The 15,611-nt window shown below is 44.5% G+C and overlaps 1 long non-coding RNA gene across 1 annotated transcript in view; it reads right to left on the bottom strand.

Annotated features, from left to right (window-relative positions):
* Window positions 1-816: 816 nt before the first annotated feature.
* LOC311436675 overlaps window positions 817-15,611 on the bottom strand; it is a 41,812-nt gene continuing 27,017 nt past the window's right edge. Inside the window, exon 2 of the long non-coding RNA XR_014693018.1 lies at window positions 817-3,261. This is a non-coding gene — a long non-coding RNA (uncharacterized lncRNA). The remainder of the gene's footprint in view (window positions 3,262-15,611) is intronic.

Below are 15,611 nucleotides of genomic sequence, written 5' to 3'. Positions count from 1 at the left end.
GCTGGGTTAAAGTCAGGTCAAACAATGCTGATGCCAAGTTCAGCATCAGATGAAGATAGCTCAGCTCTCAGCTTAGCTTTCTGCCGGCTTCGAGGCAGCTGCCTGCCTTGAGCCTTGGTTACAGTCTGTTAACAACCACAGTATGGAGAGAAAGAGCCTGTTTCATGAACTCTAAATAAGCATGCTACATTGAATGTCTAATGCCGTCTGTGAGATGTTCTGTGTCCCAGTTTTCCCATCCCTTAAATGAGGCTGCTGTCATTTTCTCCAAAACAATGCCTGGGAGGCTTATCTGATGCCTGGATTGCACAGCCCTAAGCCAGCTATGGAGCAAAGAGATGAGCAGAACTCACAGTCTTTCCCCAAAGAGATAAACCAAAGTCTTTTTCTCCCCTTAATCCTCTCTGACTTTTTCTCTCTTTACCAAAACCACACTGTGTCCTGCTTCGTGTTGATGCATCTCCCAGATAAGTGACCCACCTGCAGCCCATGAGCTCCAGAGCTCCCCAGGACTGGTAGGCACCACCTGCCCACAGCACAGTCCTTCAGACAACCTATTTCCCTCGTGGCCCTTCCCAGGCTCCCACATCACACTCTTCCTCAGTCTGCTCCTGCAGATTTTCACAGCCAGACGATGGATTGTGTCTATTGCTAATGCTCAGACGTGAAGGTTTTCTTACAGCACTGGGATGCCACCTGATGTACGCACCTTTTCTCCAACACCTGCTTGTAAACCCCTCTCCCCCCCAAAAAAAAACAAACACTGAATGACTGTTAATTGAAAGTAAATTGAGTTTGAAAAAGAACGGAGACATCTGCATGTGATGTTGTTTTATTATTACAATTAGGCAAATGAGGTTTTCAAGCAAACTTGAAATAAATTTGGGAAAATCTATGCCAGCATTAGGACAAACATAATAAAAAGCAGTTAGCAGGCTTATTGCAGCAAAGCAAATCCATTTGGTGCTTTACTGGGATGGGAAGGGTTGAGGGAATACAGGTATTTACAGGGCAAAAAGCTCCTTTACAAAGCTGGTTTGGGTTGGGGAAGATGATGAGCTTTTTGCCGTGTTCGTGGTTCTTCAAGAAAGTCAGACTAGATGCAGCCAGCCTAAATTCCCAGCCTAAATTCCCTGTTTGCTAGAGAAAAAGTGATGGTGAGCTCAGCTGCTCAGGCAGCCTAAGGAAAGTACTGCGGAGGGAGCTGTCAGAGCCAGCCCACAAGGAGCACTAGGACTTGTAGGGAAATGAGTCAGGCTGAACCAGGGCTTCAGATGTTTACAGGAAACTGGTGTTATTCTGTGAAATTGTCCCTGAAGGGCTGGAAGCTTGCAAGCACTGGTAAGGTTTTAAAGTAACAGCACTCCCCAGCCAAAACTTGTGCCTGCATACGCACACAGCGCACAGTGAGAAACTCTAAATTAAACCCAGAGACAAACTCCAGATATTTGACAGATCTCTGTGTAAATGACTGCAAAACACTTTCAAATTTTATTGAAAAACCCTCTTAAATGTTATTAGAAATAAGCTCCCCGTGGAAACATTTCTAATTTGCCTTTTCTTGAGACCATTCTGCAGTACAGATGGCTGGGGCCACCCATAGCTGCAGGGTGGCACTGGAGATCCCAGAGAGTTGAGGCTGAATTGCCCAAGATGGGCAAGCTGGTTTGGGTTTGGGTTTGGGTTTGGGTTTGGGCTTGGGTTTTGGTTTGGGTTTGGGATTGGCTTTGGGATTGGATTTGGATTTGGGTTTATGTTTGCATGTGGGTTTGCATTTGAGTTTGGGTTTGGGTTTGAATTTGCGTTTGGGTTTGGGAAGCTGTTCTCACTACACGAGCCACCAAAGCCACCCAACAAGCAAGTGTCAGGAGTTAACAGGAGCCAGGCACTCTGCTCGATGTCAGTGAGGCCACCTTTGCTTTATCAGAGCCTGGATTTTTATTCATTTTGATACCTGGAATGAGCTTGCACACCAAGGGAGCTGGTGAAGGAGAGGAAATACTAGGAGCATACATACCCCTCTCGATCTCACAGCAGCAGCTGCATGGCTGTGCATTGCCAACACCGAGCACAGCCTTCTTACATTGGGCTGCACTCACACCGTGCTGAGCAGGGCAGCTGGCAGTGGGTTGAAGGGAGCAATGCAAGATGCGAAACAAAGCTGCTCCACCATGGCTTCCTCCACAGCCAGTGGAGAGTGATAAGCAGCATAATATAATATTTTTATGTACCCCAAATCTGACTTTTGACACTCTCTTTATTCACGTGTAATAAAAGGATCCAAATGGAGCCACCATTCTGGGTGCAATAAACAATTGGAATCAATCATATTTTGGTTTTGTCTTGCATAATGCCAAGCAGAATGAGACTGATGTTTTTCTTCATCATAGTGCCATAACACTACATGTGTAAATCCTAACATTATTTTCCTCTTCTATTTCATTGCACATCGCATGTCCTCAGCTTCCACCACAAATGGCATTGGCAGATGCTCATCTTTGGCTCCAGAGGAAGGCTGTGGACAGCTTGCACTGTGCAGGAGGATGGATCTGCATGGGACTTTTCATAGGAACCAGCCCTGCTTGTGTTGCCAAACTTGGATGGACTTTGACAAGTGTCGATCCAGAGCAGCGTTTCTCATTTCAGGCACTACTTTGGGTTCAGGGAATTGGGATCTATGTGAGCGAGAACACCATTTGCACAGAACAATCTCAGAAAAATGTCTAAAAATTGACAAAATATGGAAATGTTGTCAAAACAAACAAGCTGTCTGCTTGTAACCACAGCTGTACTTACCAGGCTCTTTTTCCAGCCCACTTAAACCTCTCCTTGCAGCTACAGTTAACAGAGTCCACAGAGCCAGAGCAGAAACCACAGCTCAGGATGCTCTGCCAGTGCTGTCTCTACTGACACCTGTGTCTTCTGAGGTGGTTATGGATTCCCTGCCAGGCTGGGTTTCATCTCACCCAGCACAGTTTATCTGATCCATTTTAGATGCAGGCTCGAAGCAAATTTTGTTGTTGGTGTGCTGTTTCCCTTCAGTGACTGTAGAAGGATTGAGGCTTTGATACATGTAGATAAACATCTCTTTTGAGCCAGATGAATCCAAGCAGAAATGCTGATCCATCCACCAGGCATGATGCTGGCCTGCATCCCACATCAGGCTCTCCTTGTCATCGCTGGGTGAACTTCAGGAGCTTATGGCATTTCTTCTCCAGGTCTTGGAGTGTCTCACCTTCAGCAGAAGTTCCTTAGGGTTAACTAGTAAAAGTGTGTGAATAGCCAGGTTAAATAATAATAATAATAATAATAATAATAATAATAATAATAAATAATAAATAATAATAATAATAGGGATGGCAAAGATTTGGGAAGAAGAGTGCAGACATGTTTTGTCATGGGAGAGGAACTGAAGGTAATCAGAAGGGCACTGCAGAGAAAAAGCATCAGAGGAAGACAGCCTTAAGCTTGGCTCAGCTGCAGTCCTGAAACCTCAAGCCATGCTGGAAGGAAAGTGCCTGAGCCATTCACAGTCCATGAACAGCAATTTCTGGGGTTTTCTTTCAATTATTTCAGTTAAGCTTTGTACTATATCACACGTACCTGTGAGTGTGGCAGAACTCCACTTTGTAAATAAGGCACGAAGTGCACCATGAACATTTTCCCTCTTGTCCACAAGGCAGAATTAGACTGGAGGAGTTGTACACCTTGGACAAACATCAAAGTTAAGCTGTTGCTGGCCTAGCTAAGCTCTGCCCATACCTGTAGCCACAACAGGACCATGATAGTGTCAAGCAGCAGCCACCAGTGGTCATACTGGCATGGGTCCTGCAGTGGTGTTGGTTATATCCAGACAACACATCCTTGAGCCACACTTGTACACATCTCAGGGCTATCCCAGGCCAGGGACATTCCCAGGAGATGGCACAGACCACGTCATGTGCTCTGGGGACGAAACAGCTCAGCCATATGGATGGGAGCCATGCTGTGATGCTTGGCTTCAGGATTGGAGAGGACTGGCCTTGGCTAGGTTTGTTTCTAGCTCAGTCCAGCAGTGTGTTTGACAGACCCAGAGCTACTCATTAGCCACCTTCCTTCAGAGCACCATGTTGCCGTGCTTGGAAAAAGGCTCACACTAGGCTACAGTTCCTCATTTTGCACTGCAGGCTGGTATTTACAGAGGTTTTCTGAGAGGCAGATGTAATCTCTCTTCTGGCTTCCCAGGAGAGCTCCCAGCTAGCTGATCTATGGCAAGGACACAACACAGACCGTTAGCTACCTCTCTCTACCCAAACTGAATCTGTGAGCAGGAAAAAAAGAGTCAGAGCACACCTTATTCTTTAGCCTTAGGATATAGGAGCCCTAGTTTCCTGTGGTTTGGACATATGAGAGTGAAACTGTAGCTTGAGGAATAGCAGCAGCTTTCTGGCTAACAGGGTTTTGCCACAGTCTTAAAAAAAGAACAAGGGAAAAAAAAAATGATTGTTTAGTGTTTGGGAGTGAGGGTGGGGAGGGGGGGGGAACAATTTTCTGTCATTTTTACAAGGTCACATGACAGAGGCCCCTGAAAAATATTTGCAAAGTTGCAGCTAGCAAACCTTCTGAGTGATGAAGCCATAGCAACCTGTGCCAGAGACCAAAGGGTATGATCAATGTTTGCAATTAAAATCTCTTTTGTTTTGTTCTATTCACATACAGCGACCCTTGCATTTTGGTCAGCAGAGCGTACTCCATGCAGCCTTCAGCTCAGGCTTTGTTCTGTGCCCTATTCGCTCTCTGAAGGCAGGAAACAAGATCTGTCTGAGCCAGCACACTGCCTGAACTCCACTTTCTATTGTTGTGCTGCCACAACAGTGAACACAAGGTCCCCCCGCCTCTGTTTTCTAATTCCCCACAATCCACCCTTCACGATGAAATTAGCAATGTATCCTCTAATTGTATTTTCAGAGCCACAACAATGCAAGCACACAGAGAGAACAATGCACTGCTCATTATTAAAGAGAAAAATAATTAAAATCTCAGCAGAAATGATACCTGGATTGGGAAAAAAAAAAAAAAAAGACAACACATGAAGAGTTTCTGCTAGCCTCCTGTAACACCTTTCTCTAATAACAGGTTGGTTTGATTTAAACACAAATGAACAAGTATTATGTTTTCCAACAGCATATCTGTAAAAGCCACAGGGAAACTATACCAAGCAGAGCTCCTCAGCTTGTGGCAGACTCACCTGAGTTATCCTTACAATGTAGGAACCATAATCACAATATCTTTGTATTATGATCTGCCCTTCCTCTCCCGCATCCCATGGGAGAACCACACATCCATTCACATTCCAGGGCTGAAGAGCAACCCTCTGTCATTTGCACCATGCGATCTGGTAGAAATGCAAAGCTATTATCACCTTGCAAATACATCATCTTCCTGAAAAAAAAAAAAATAGAGAAAAAAAAAAGGAAGGAGAGTCTGGGGAATTAGGGATGAATCGGCTTGACTTCAATGCTCAGAAAATTCTTGGAATGAACAGCCAAGCAATCTGTCTCTTAGCACCTAGAATATAACCAGGGGAAAAGTAGCATCCGGCCTCAATTTCCCAGGAGAAAATCACATCCAACCAACCTAATTTCCTCCTATGACAGTGTAATGATCCTTGTGGGTCAGGAGAGCAGCAGCAGATGGAAGACAGCTTAGCCTCGGTAAAGCTCCTGACACGTTCACATGACATCCTCTCCATCAATAAATACCTTAGCTACTTGATCACCCTAACCTAGCAAGTGATCTGACCAAAAATCAGCCAAATGATTGGGTTTAGTAATTTAATAGGTAAACATCCATTTGGAGGTCTGTCATTACCACATTTCTGTTCTCTCTGTCAAATGCTACAGGGAGCTGCCAAGGGAGCACAAAGACAAACAGAGGGTGACCTAGAGCCAGCAAAGAAGTTGGAGACATGGCTGGACTCTGGGGCAGAACCAGAGCAGAGAGGACATGGGAGACATCACCTTAAAGCAGTGGTCAGAAGCACGGCCCCATGCATAGCTCATTCCTCCAGAGTGCTGGTGCTGGGCTGCAGATACTCAGGGGAGCTTCAAAGCATCAAAAATGTCCCCCAAACCATGTTAACATCTGTTCCGACATCTTCCTGTTGATGCTGTGAGAGGGAGCAGCAGACTGGGTAGGTCAAGGATAACAGACAAGTGCTCAGGAGCTTGAAGCTGCATCCTGCTGGTTATAGTCCCATGGTGGAAAGCAGGGGAACAGATCCCCTCTTGCTGCTAAATGGAAAAAGCAGGTAGACTCAAACCACTGATTAAAAATGCATTGCAGACTTCTGCAAGCTTCTCCAACCCTGTGCATCAGCCTTGGGACTGATGGAGAAAAATCACTGCTGGATTGGAAAAAAAAATATTTCACATTTGGCTTCAAGACACATTTAAAAATAAAATTTGAACCCCCAGACAGTGAGACTGAAGTCTAATACCAACTCCCTTCCCTCTTGCACTCAAATTGGGAGCTATTGATGGCTTAAAGACCTTGTCTTAATTTTCTCCATGACTAATCTATTCAGTTTTCACTTAAGGAACCCTCAATGGCATAATGAGACAGCTGTTGCCTTCCATCCCTCCCCCCAGCTCCCCCAGCTAGGAAATTAAATTTAAAACCACTGCTTTAAATAGGCCTGGCACTGTCTCATCTCCTCTTGAGTTGCTGCGGGAGCATCCTACCCATAAGTGCAGGTGTCAGGTCAATCAGAATTCAACCAGCTCTTCAGGTCTGCCTGAGTTGGCAAGTTATAAGGAAATAGAGATGTAAAACTCCTAGACCTTCATCCTGTGCAATGCAGTTTAAGGTTCTTTGCTGTTATTGTTGTTCATTTGGTTGTTGTTGTTTGTTGTTTTTTTTTTTTTTCTTGTTTGTTTTTAAATGGATTGCGCTGATATTTTAAGATAGATAATGGAATATTGGAGTGTGAATATGCCATGGGCTTCATGAAAGGCAAGTTATTTAGGGCCTAGCATGTTGAATGGGACTTGAAGGGACCATGCAGGAGAAAGTTGAAGGCTCAGGCCTGATGTTGGTGGGATCAGGAAACTGGTCCTGCCTCGGTGCACCAAAATACAGATCTTTTCTGGATCTCCCCCTGTATTACACCAGAATACTCTCCCTAATGCATTGTCTGTGGGTCTTTTCTAAGTCAACATTATAGCATCCACATTTCTTGTATGGTTAAACTCCCTGTGTCCCTCTGCTATCCTGGTAAGTACTGGCATCTCTGCTGGGGTGACACAAGTTGAAAAGTTTGTGGGTTTTGAGTGCTGCCTAATAAATACTGGGGAAGGAAGCATATGAAAGAAAATCTTTGCCTTGTGAAAGACCCTGCTGACAACCCTATAACCCCTACGGCCCTTGGTAGGTTGCTTCCCTGCTCATGGCCTATTTGTGTCCCTTGCTGGACATGGTGGCCAAAAATCCATGGCCATACCTGCCAGAGGGAGACAGAGCTCATCTGTAAAGCCAGGGCTGAAGGAGTAAGCCCTGAAAGTATGGTGAGAGTGCAAGGCATTGCCTGGGTGGCATGAAATTTCCTCTCCTTAATTACTCCAAGCTGCTGTGGACTAAGGGCTTGTGCTTTGCTGTTGGCCTCCATGGTGGGATCTGTTGGCTGGGACTGGGCCTGAGACACCAGAAAGAGGGTGCAAAAGCTGTCCTCACCCCGTCATGTTTGAGAGCTGTCCTCGAAAAACAATCCAGTCAAATGTGCCTCGGCAATCTCTCCCCTAATGATTCTGAGATTAGTAGCTTCAGACAGAAAATGATAGGCATTTTAATGCAATGTGGGGAAAATATTCCTCTGCTTATTGCTTCTGTGCTCTGATTAGGAGAAAATCACATGAATAATAACACGGTTTCTACAGACTTCACCTTTTACACAAGCGATGTTTTACACTCTCACCTTGGCTCCCCGTTTCATGCTGCTCACCTCTCTTCACCATGCATTTCCCTCTTTTCTCTCACTTATTTTTAACTCCCTTTGATCTCTCCGCACAGCGTCTCCTAGCCTGTTTAGCTCACTTTTCAGCTTAAGCCAAATCAGCTCCATTGAAAGAAATCTTGCTTAAAGAAGAGGAATAAAAACCACGGGGGAATTACACTGTCAGAGCCTGTCCCCAGCCCTTTGAGGGGCTGACTGGAGAGCTGCAGGATCAGATTGCCAGGCAGAAGAGCACCCATGGCTAATTGCCGTGGCTGGGTTTGCTGAGGGTGTGAAATCAAGCATCAAGCGAGTCCCGCGATCACGAAGAACCTTTGCCTACGGTTGAGGAGCAAGGGAGGAGTTTCCTCAGGGCTGAGCTCATTGAAGCCTCCCCGGGATGTTCTTTTTCATTCATCCCTTTCCTGTATAAACCACACATCCATTCACATTCCATATTTACATATCTTTATGCCAAGAAGCTCAGAGCATCCCCTGTAGAATATATTGTGCATAGAAGAGGCGAAAAAAGCATTTTTTGGCCACCTTCTCATATCAAGAGTATTCCCTCTTGTTCTCATGCCTCCACAATCCTTTACCTAAAGCAGATATTTTCCTTTATTCCTTTGTGGTTTACCTCCAGTGCAAAGTCATATCCTTACCTAGCAGTTTCCCAGATCCTCTCAGTAACTCCAGCAACACCAGGGACTTCCTCAGAGACCCCAGGCAGCTGAACAGTAAATTGTCCCAAAATAAGAGGAAAAAATATGTGTTTCCTACTCACTTTATTGATTACACTATAAACTATGCTATATGAAGAAGGAATCCAGAGGGTTAGCTCAGTAGAGACCCCAGCTCTCCCAAGTATCCTTCACTGCAGTCATACAAATCACTGCAGCCACAATTTACCTGAAAGGTCACCGTGTCCTCAGGGGGACATGGGAGAGGTTTCAGGGAAGAGTAACAAGAAGGATTAACTTCCTGAGAAATCTCTCCTGTAAATAAAGGCTATGAAATTATGCTTTGGCACATTAGAAAGGGCACAAACAAGAGGATGTACATAAAATGAGGAAGGTCATTTAAGATCTGCTTTTCTCTCTGACTCATATGGCAAGAATGAGACAGAGATATTAGATGCAAAGGAAATTTCTTGTTATCCAAAGCGTAGTTAGGCTGAGGGACTCATTTCCATTAGATGTCAATGAGGCCAGGAACTCAGCCAGACAGAAAGATGGCCTGGACATTTATAAGGATAACCTGAACATCTGAAGTTAACAGTTAATGGAAAGAAAAAAATAATAATAATTAATTAAAAAAAATATATATATCCAACTCTCAAGAGAGATCTAGCATGTTACATTTCAGACTTTAAATTAATCTCTTGGGTATTAGGAGGATACTTCATTATGGGGGGGGAGGGGATGAATTAATTTCTCTCTACCTTGGAGTATGCTGACACTTTTCTTTGAAATTTCCACCACAGGCAGAAATAGCCCCTGAATTAGATGGTTCAGATCACTTGGTACTAGCAAAATCCCTGTGTAAGACAGGGCAGAAGATACCCCAAAACTACGTACATTTGATGGCTTAGCTTAGATGCAAGAGAAGGAATAGGAGGAAGAGGAAGGAGATTTCTAGCAGCTTCCAGCTCACATTTTTTTCCTACCACAGGGCATGTTCATGTCTGATTTCCAATGCAACAAACACTTTGCAAGGAAATATCTGTGCACCTTGGTCTGTGAGGAACACCTCCCTTCCCCTTGGTGACTGCAGTCCTACAGCTGGATGGCTACAGCCCTGATTAGGTCAGTATTCCCAGCTGCTGGAAACATCGACCATCTTTACCTTTATCCTGTTTCTGTGTTGCCAGCCCCACTGCTCTCCTCATTCCAATTTCAGAGGTTTATGGCTTGAGACAGAGCATTACCTGGTGTGGGCTCTATGGATAAATCAGCCAGTGTGTCATTGCACTAAACAGAGGAATATTACAGCTCAGGAATTTGAAGACCAGCGGCTCTCACTGCAAAAATCTGCACCACTGTACAGAAAACAGCTTCATCATTTCTCTGTCTTAATTAGTTAACTTTTCCGAGCCTGCAGCAAGCCTTTTACCTATGGTGACCACTCAGGCCTCCAAAATAAATCATATATTTATCTATGACATCCCTTCTTCAGTGGGATTTTGGATGGGGTCATGGACTGAGGTTTCTTGGTGGTCCTTGGGTGATTTTGAATGGCAAAATGTTCCCTGGGATGAGAATGATCTGTGGTGAGACTGATGCCCAAATGTCTCTCGTCTCAGCAAGACTTGGGACTTCATCCCCCTCATTTCCTCTGCAGTCTGCTATCCAAGCACCATCTCCTCTTCATGATGCATAGAGAGCCTCTTAGAGCTTCATTGCAACAAGAAGCAATGTTAATGGGCTGCCCATTTCCCTGTGGAGGTGGCCCAAAGCCCAGTATTTGGGTTAGATGTTGGGAATCTTTAGATGTATCCCAGTTACAGGGAAATAAAAATGTCCTTTATATCAGGGTAACTAATCCTGCTTAGGCTGTAAAGCTCCGGACGAACAGATGATTCTACTTTCTTGTCAGATCCTAATCTGGCATGCTGATAATGAAGAAATGGAGGAGAAATCACAGGGAGGAAACCAGGAAGAAAGCTCTGTCATTGGGGGTGGGGGATTTGCAGGGAGAAGGGAGAAGAGGAAAGAGGGAGGGAGCACAGGGAGGCTTTAAAATGAAATTGAATATTAGGAGGTGGAAAATAAAATGGAGACAGGCTGCACTGAAAGCGATACAGGCTGGAGACGCGGAGAGACAAAGAATGACAGCGGATCAGTTTAAGCATGAAAGAATAGAAAGAAAAAGAATAATAATTCTGGCTTGTAAAGCTGAAATCAGATTACAGTTTCCTCCAGTGAATTAACTCTCCTGTAATGTAGTGCAAGGGGCTTTACAGTGCTGGTGTGATTTCCCCGTTGGGTGGCACTGGGACATTAAACTGAGGCGTGTGTGTGTGTGTGTTTCATTATAACCCTGTATATATGTATGTTAAATCTCTCAGAAAGTGTCTGTGCATGAGACATGCGCTATATCTCGCTGCACAGAGCAAGACGTTAAATATGTCTGGGCTTTGGAGGGAGCTGCATAATGAAATGGGTGCCTGCATGTGAGTTTGTGAGGGTGTGACATTAAATCTTGCTGCGTGTTTCTGTCAGACAGCAAATCACAGTGTGCAGAGGCCCCTGAAAGCCACAGGGTTTCTTCCCCAGCAGGTGGGAAGTCCCTGTTCCAGGATGAAGGAGTCACCTGGAGATCAGGTGGATGGAGTGGGAGCTCACAGCCTCTTCTGTGTCCATCACCCAATGAACTGAACAAGGGTAGAGATGTGGGGGTGCTGGGGAATCTAACTTACAGCCACAGCATCCCCTCCCTTGAAGAGGTTTGGTTGGAGGAAGAGCCTGGATGGAAGGCGAGATCCTTTTCTTCTTTGTCATGCCCAGCAGTCCCAGAGCCAACCAAGCCCAACCTTTTGGTTCTGGTTTCTCCAGCTCTCTGGGATCCCAAAGCAAGTTGAAAGGGAGATGAATCCCAGCTCAACAGGCAGCCCTCAGACCTGCTCTTCCTTCCCTCCCTTGTGCAAAATCTCACTGGTGACCTCATGTCCAAAGATGTAGCCAAGCAGGCTGTAGGCACCTACCTTGAGGTGACAGGTGAAATACCTGAACTTTCCCAATGTTTATCTATTACAATCAAACATGTAGAATCATTTTCTTCAGTAGCCCCGCTAGACTCCCTCCCACTAGGGTACCCTGACCATCTCCATATGGGAAACTGTATACATCCAAGAGCAAAAGGGGAGAAGAAGTCATGGAACCAAAGGTCACATGAAGCTCAGAGAGCTGGAATGTCATCTCCATGAAGAATGAAAGCATAATCTAGGATGCTACTAAAGATGATTGGAAAGACATGATGGAGGCTATAAAATTGTGACTGTCAAGGAAAAGATGAATAGGTAATGATTGCTGATGGACTTTTCCAGTGGTCCCAGAGATGGTGTAATTGAGCTGGGGAATTTCTTGCTGCGGGATATAATTTGGTGCTTAAAATTAACAAGGGTTCAGGTAAGAGCAGGTAAGTTCAAATTAAAATATGAGTGTTATTAAATTCACAGAGAATGTATTTAATCCTGGAATTCCCTGCACCTTCAGAGGTTGGAGGCTAGGAGAGTACTAGGGAGGAAACACCACATACCCTTGCCTTGTCCTTATGCATAATGCATATACCAATAACCACTTTTGACAACAGTGAGTTAGAAGAAGTGACCTCTGTAGCTGTTGTGTGTTATCTCCAAAAGGGGCTAAATATTGCCCCCTGCTCTGTGCAGTGCCATCTCTTGATGGACCTTGCAGCTGATGGTCATGCGTCTTGGAAAGAGTAGATTATTATAACATAGATTATTAATACCTGGCTTGTCTAAGTAGGGCTACCTCCAGATCTGTGTTCCCCTCCTGTTTTGAGCAGAAAGGATTTCTTCTGCCCAGACACACCTGGGGCAGTGACTGCAAGCTACTCTAGAGGCATAGCATGGTAAAAGAGCAAGATAGACCTGCAGCAATGTAGATACAACTGTAGAAGCTGCCAAAGTTCTGCATAGCCCTGGGATGTCTGAGAAGAGTCCTAGCTTTATATACTCAGAGCAAGAACGGACAAGTGTGAGTGGTGTTACACTCTTTGAAACTAGAGTAAGATTTGAGTCTTTTCCATAGAAACACAGTGAGTGGATGGCAGGGAGGATGGTAGGAGATTGGACTCTTGCAATGCTTTGTGTGTGCCTCTTGTATGACACTCTCCTCCTCCCCCCCTCCCAGCCTTTTTTGTATTCAGGACACAAAGCAACCCTGAGTGTGCTTTAGATAAGGGCAGGCCCATCCATACCTTCATGACAGTGTGTTGTATTACGACAACTTTCCCAATCCAACTTTCTCCAGTAACTCTGCAGGACAGCGTGCCTGAGAAATGTATTGTTTTCTGCAGCAGCCGTGGGATAATTAACCCTGTCATTTGTGGTTATATGGAGTGCTTTGTTCCACCAGCCTCAGTGCTCTGGGCTTTGGTATCGCTTCTTTTTGGCCATTTCCTCTCACATCCCTCTATCTGCTAGGAAACAAGGTGATAAATTACTCTCTGCTAACCACTCTCTGCATTACTGCAGCACCTTGTGAAAAAGTTATCACTAGAAGAGCTGCAGACGATGCTGAACTTCAATTAGGCCCCACTGGCAAATTAGTTCTGCAGGGTGACATTTTCCAATCATGCAACATTAGCATCCTCCCTAATTATGAAAATGTAAAGCTAACTTCTGTTTCATAATAAATTAGTCTTGTTCTCTTGGTATCTAAAACACACAAGCACGCACACGGTGAAGTCTCAATTGAATCTCCTCTTTCTGTTCTGCTGATGCTCAGTATCAGCCACAGCCCCAGTAACCTTCCTTTCCTCTAGAGGTCGGATGTGGTGGGTGCCTGGGAGCAAGTCTGATAACACTGGGCAAGGAAATCATCAAAAAAAAGACAAAAAGATGTCGAGGGAGTAAAGTTTTATAGATCATTTGGGCTGGAGGGCATGCTTTAGATTCTCTCACACCAGCCAGAGTTGTTCTTCAAAGAGGAGGGAAAAGGAGCAGGAGGAAACATTCCCTCCTCTCCTTCCCACATTGACCTTTTCCACCTCTGGCTTACTCAGCACATTTGTATGATCCTGAGTTAAGTACTGAAGTCTCCCTTTCATCACAGTGTTGATATATCATTGGATATGGATATATGGATTACAGAGCTATGATGACGTGCCTGACCATACACAACCCCAACATATCCAGGCAGCAGAGCATATAGGTGGAAGGATATAAGCAAAAGGAGAGGTCAAGAAGAATATCAAAGTATTATGCAGACCATGCTTCTCCATCCAAGAACAGTTTCTGTAAGCATCACAAGTCCTCAAAACAAAAAACAAAGTCAGCTATTTTTCATACAGTCAGAAGAATAAGAAGAAAGGTCCTTCAGGGAGCCTTTTCACAATGTCATGTTGAATGGAAGTGCCATGTCTCCTTTGTCCTTGTCTTAGAGGAGGGTCTTAGCCACAAATCCATCCCTTCATCCCTCTGCAGCCCCCAAGCTCTTCTGAGTCACTAAAAATAACAAGACATCTAAGAATGGCTTGGGAACAGATGAGTTTTCATCCCGGCTGAGCTTGTATTATTGAATCAGTAGGTTAAAGCAACATTAAGGATGCCTGAAAAACAAGGTATCTAATTATTGCATCTCTGCATCAGAAGTAACGTTGAGCTGTAGAGTGGCTGACAAGCAGCTAAATAACAAACTAACAAGCGGGATGGCTGGAATCTGTCACAGCGCTAATGAAGGTCAGGGTAAGACACCTGCATATTTTAAAGAATGAGATGTGTGCATCTGAAAATGCCCAGACTGAGCACAGTCATTGCTAAGGAGTGAAGCTTTGGAGCACACAGGATAGACAGTTAAAAGAATTAAAAGCAATTAAAGGACTCAAAATAGAGAAGGCTTGGGGTCGCTGGAGAAAATGGAGAACCAACAGCAGCTGGAGAGTCACAAGTAGTCCAAGGGAGAAGTTAATTTCACTAAGCAGTAGCCCTATGATGTGATTAATATTTTCCAAAAGTCGGAGAAAGACACTGCAATGAGCTTGCAATCTATGGCAAGGAGGAACAGCTGAGGCAAGCGAAGGGGATTTACAGTGCTCTTTTCTATAGAGTAACCTAATTCACCATGAACGCTCTGCAGAAGCAGTTAAATAGGACAAGGGAAAGCACTGTGTAAGCAAACTCACTGCAAAGCCCAGGGAACAAAATGATAGAAAGCACAAACAGAGCTACACAGAGAGCAGGCTGTGAGCAGTGGTTCCCCTGTTTTCAGACATAGTTTACATTTGAAGGCTCATTTATTGCTGCAAAAGGAAGAATATCAACCTGGTTTAGTTCAGTAATCAATTGAAAGTTAAGCCTTTACTTTAGGAGCCCATGATGTGAATAGGGTAATGTCCTTCCAAAAACTGCCTGCATAAGTACTAGGAAGGGTATTGGGCAAATCCTATGGTCTTACTGGTTTTGATGGGCAATGTAAGCTCAATTTATAGGCTGCTCCCACAATAACCACAGCCCTCAGTGTTTCTTCTGGGTCCCATGTGCTATGTGTAAGTAAAATCCTAACAATAATATAATAATGCAATAATAAGGTAAGAAATAGTAGAGAAGAGGGGGTTGGAGAGGAGAATTTGTTCCCCTTGGACTGCAGGATGTTTCCTCTTGCCTGTTATTTTCCCATGCTCTGAAATAATCCGATTTTTATCTGCCACAGTCCTTTTTTGCCAATCAATTCAATTGCAGCAGCAAGCCGACAAGCGTTTTGAATAATGAGTTTGTTTTTGGGGTCGAAGGGTTTTGCTTGCTCATCCTGGCTTTGGAGAGAGCTGCCTTTGTGTTCGCAATGCCAAAAGGGAGCCAGAGCTGCAAAGCACACTAGGAAGGATCAATACTTTAAATGCATTAACACTGGTGAGTTGCAAATGAAGTTAGCGACTGCTGAGCATCACTGATTTCACAGTA

Source organism: Aythya ferina (genome assembly GCF_964211825.1).
Source record: "Aythya ferina genome assembly, chromosome: 1".
NCBI classification, from domain to species: Eukaryota; Metazoa; Chordata; class Aves; order Anseriformes; family Anatidae; genus Aythya; species Aythya ferina.
Note: the sequence above shows the minus strand (reverse complement) of the source record. Positions and strands in the feature narration are given on the sequence as shown.